Source organism: Chelon labrosus, assembly GCF_963514085.1.
Source record: "Chelon labrosus genome assembly, chromosome: 2".
NCBI classification, from domain to species: domain Eukaryota; kingdom Metazoa; phylum Chordata; class Actinopteri; order Mugiliformes; family Mugilidae; genus Chelon; species Chelon labrosus.
In genome coordinates this window covers 28,914,071-28,918,572 of record NC_140338.1, presented here as the reverse complement: position 1 = coordinate 28,918,572, position 4,502 = coordinate 28,914,071, and the positions used below count along the sequence as shown (strand labels likewise).

Genomic DNA, 4,502 nt, shown 5'->3' with positions numbered 1-4,502 from the left:
CAAGCGATCCCTGTCTTTTCTATCACTTTCTACTCTTGTTCTCTTGTTTTCAGATGGCTGCCAGTGGACTCGTCATGTCAGCAGCTATGATGCAGTTAGACCTTTGCTCTGGACCAGCTGCTGCTTTTCAACCAGCATTCTTGTTTTCTTCTTCATTTTTTTATGTAGTCTCCTCTTTTAACTTTGTTCAGAATAACTCCTAACAATGACGAGTGATGGCTTTAGTGAATAGATTCAGACATTTCAATAATCTTACCACATTTCCACAAATTAAAGATATGCTATTGATATTGGTGTGCACAGAAATACACTAGTTTTGTGATGCGTACAGAGGTGCAGAGGTTGAGATATTTACATCTCTCTTTAACACACAAATCTACTTTCTACTGCACCAGCTGGTTCATGTGCTAGAATGACAACACTGACAAAAGCAACAATTTACAACAAAACTGAACCAATTCATGGCTTTTATAAAAATGATACTGTAGTTCATCAATTGCTACTTCTTAAGTTCTGCGTCCATACTTGCTTTCAAGCAGCGTGCAGTTTCCTGTTACTACTATAATAGTTTATAAAATACTGACACTGAAAAATGCTTTCCTCTTTAAAAATGTGGAGAACTAGAAATTATGCATTGGTTTAGCCAGTGACTTTCTGTGTGAGAAACACAGTTCAACCATGGTAGCTGCATACACAGAGGAAACAGTTCTCATTAACATTCATTCACAGCAAGGGACAAATATGCGAGCAGTGAACGGAGAGTGTTCAGTTTCTTTGATCATTGTTTCAGAAAGTCTACTACGAGGTGGACAGGAGAACACTCTCTTGCAAGAAGATGCAGCTGAATACTGACTTTATTCCTATGTAAGTGCCTTTTGGTTGCTAAACTGATGGGCCAGGCAGTGCTGGGCTCCTCCTCCCCTCGGGGAATGGGGAATACTAACCAACACCTGGTATGGAGCCCTGCCATCAAATGGTAAGAGGGAACAGTGTACTCTAACCATTTTTTTTATTTATTTTTTTTTTCAGTTTGGAGTTTCTAGTTCTGAGTTCCATTTAACTAGTTTTGGTTGTATTTGTGTATTTTTCGGTAATAAAAAATTATTACTTTTTTTTCATATCAATTGCTTTGGGTTCCCAACAGTATACAGTAGCCATTTTTTTCACCATCGTATAAAGCATAGAGAGTATAAGAAAGATTTAAAAAAAAAAATAAAAGGTGACACCAACCGTGACTGTTTTGGTCAGCTCCTTCAGTCTGTTTGCTTTGAGATTTGAGATGTTTACAAGCTTCTACATGAGCGTCTTCACCGACGTCGTCTGAATTCCTTTGACCTTCACCGGCTACATTCCTGAATCTGCATGGACCACAGTCAGGAAGAACCTGGACTGAAAAAGCTTGTGTTTATAGTGACACTGTTCAAGTCTGTTAAATTCTATTGTGTTTATATTGTGTCAGTAACAATCCAGATTCGCTCAGAATGCTTTACAGAAGAAAAAAAAAGGGCCTAACTCAGAGCCTGAAATCCCCAGAGCAAGAATGAAGACAACAGTGGCAGCTGTAAACTTCTCTAGGTATCACCTGGAGAACCTGTACACCTCTGAGCCAGCCCTCTGGTACAAATACATGTACAATCCTAATGAACCCATGTATGAATAGTCTTGGGAATTCACAGCACACAGGTGTGTATTACGTGTGTCCTCCTGCACATTCTACTCAGACGTCTCAGATGTCTCAGTTAAACCATACAGAGAATGCGTCTGTCAGTCTCCAGCTTTCTGCTTGGATCCAATATTCTAAAAACCAAGCAAGGGACAAAATGGCAATGTGCAATCTGATGTACTTAAATTAATAAATACGTTTAAAAATATAAAATTTGTTTCACATCAAAAACAATTTATTGTGTGGAAAAGCTTCTGGAAATATCTGTGTTGGCCGATAGGTAATAATTATAACAATAATAGTAATCCTCAAAATGTTTCTGTACATTTCGGTTTACGTTTCAGCACTTTTAACTGGGTTGTGGGCACCTGATGGCAGCAAAGAAGGATACAAAGCGACAACAAAACAGAGGAATGCTGAACATTTCCTTGCATTTCCCTCTTCTTCTGCATCATCATCTGTCAACTCTCTGTCACTAAACTGCAGGCAGTAGGCTGTACTCCAGTGTCAGCCAAGTTTATGGGTTCGCCCAGCACACATATTCATGGAAAGGATGTAACTTACTAGAACTTAGAACTAGAAGTTTTTTATAGTCATTGGCCACTTGATATAGGTTACTGTTGCCTCTAGTTTTCTCTCTGGTCCTTTTAGTAAAGATTGCCTGGTGTAAAATATCCTTTTTTCTTTTTTAAATGTACTTCTCCTGACAGCTCCATCACTCAGTGTTTTGAATTTCAATATATATGTATATACTGTATATATAATCTTGTCTTCCTTGTTGTGACTTCCACTAGAGTAACACAATTTCAATCCCTTGTGTGTCCTGTTCATATGCAGTCGTCATCTCAAGGCAGTATTCTCTTAATTAATTTTTAATACATGAGCCTAACAACTGGAAGTGCTCCAGCTCTATCTGCAGACTAACACATCTGTATATTCTGACTTAAAAGTTACAACAACTAGTATGAGTGAATCCAAACTGAGGCTAAAAATTTGATGGACGGACGTCGCTTTGTAAGTCTTCTATCGTCTTCAATCAAATACATATTTTATGGAGTTGTTGGATGTCTCAGTTGGGGAGTGAACAATACAGCAAGTATAAAATGATACAAACAAATGCAATATAGGTCCATTTAAAGTTTGGGAGAATCTATAGTTCTCACAGGACATGCCTGCTGTATCAAAGAAAAAAGGAGGAGGCACATCAAGAAGTTCAAATGAAACAATGTGGGTATTGTACCGCAACATGTTTTCAAAGACGGGAACAACAGATTATAAAATGAATGGAGAATGTCAGAAGAGTTGCATATACTTTGAATGGCTGCTTCTTTTCTACTTGTTCAAATCCCCCTGTGGAAAGATGCAATACTCGCAGATCTACAGCAGATGGAGGCAGCATTGCTCTGTACCTCAGAGGGTCCTCCTTTCGTTTATACATGACTCTAATCTGTTTCTAAATGTGAAGGTTTAATTAACTCAGTGAACATTCATCAGTTCCTTGAGTGCCCTTGGTGGTAAAGCTTTATTTGACCATCCAACCCCAATATGTTTACATCTATGCTTTCATTCAGCTTTTTATACCCTACCAATGCTTGTTTTGAGAAGTTGACATGAACCTCAATGAACTATTCAAATGTCCTTATGTCAAGGTCAACTGCGATGCATTGTGACTCGTGCTTAAAGTAAATACTCACACCAACATGATATCTGAAGTATCTTTAGCCAACCCTCATTGCTCTATGAATATATCAGACACCTTATACATAAAATGTATAACCATCTATCTATCACTCTTGACTGACTTATCAAACTCCTCTTTGTCTTCCCAGAGTAATGGCTGACTAAGTCACTGATCAACAATGATAATAGCAATCCTTTTTTATCATTAGAGGCTTTTCACACTTCTTTCACCTCAGGGACTTGTGAGTCATCTCCTAATAATCAACGTCAGGTTGTTCAGAGGTGCCTACCTAACCCCACTGTCAAAAATTAGTCATCTGTCCTGTGTGATTAAAGAGATGAGGGTCTGCTCGGAAAGCATTAGCAGCAATAATAGCCTCGCTAGTCTGTCCAATTATCAGTCTTATGATTCTCTAAGCATGCTGGGAAATGTGCGGGAAGAGAGGAGGCTGAGTGTAAAGTCCCTGTTGAGTTAAGGAAATTACATTGTTAAGTCAGTCCTACCTTCCAATTTTACCAGATTTAACTGAGCCCGATTGTTAAAGCAGGAGATGCTTTATGCAGATTTGTTAATTTTGCGCCTGACTGCGGATCAATGACAAAGTTACTGGAAAGTAGAAGCAATTTCAAACCCTGACGCCTTAAAACTTTCAGTGGCGTCACATGGGCAGGTGCAATTTAAAGCAAGATAAACAGCTGCACGCAACATCTGAAGCAACAGAGAATACTACAGCACATACTGAGCGTTTATCATAAGTGTTCATTGTATAAAGTGGTTTTAAATATTAGAAGAAGTAGAATTGGAAGAGTTCAACCAGGCTATTACACCTGCTGTGATGTAAACCAACAATTTGGCCCAAAGATATCTCAACAGGTACTGACCACTGACTGTGTATAAAGATGGATCAACCCATCACTACCCTGTAGAATAATTTTGCAACTCCAGCCATCACCATTTTGGCAATGCCTAACTTTGTCATTCTCCCAACTAATTCAAAACTGTGAAAAGAGGTGGAGCGTGTTGTGGGCGGCGTCTAGTGACTCAACTTAGATTTTAAATACAATTTAAATAGGAGAGTTGTATAAAAATCCAACCTTCAGTTAGGTTGTCATGAGAGGGGAAATGAGCATTAGAGACCAAAACAGTTTGTTTGTTTGT

At 38.6% G+C, this 4,502-nt stretch overlaps 1 pseudogene across 1 annotated transcript; it reads left to right on the top strand.

Moving 5' to 3' along the window:
• The first annotated feature begins 787 nt into the window (after window positions 1-787).
• On the top strand, window positions 788-1,393 carry LOC311494905 (annotated as a pseudogene). Its single transcript has 2 exons — window positions 788-989; window positions 1,249-1,393. The product of its transcript is annotated as an uncharacterized misc_RNA (transcript).
• Window positions 1,394-4,502: the final 3,109 nt, after the last annotated feature.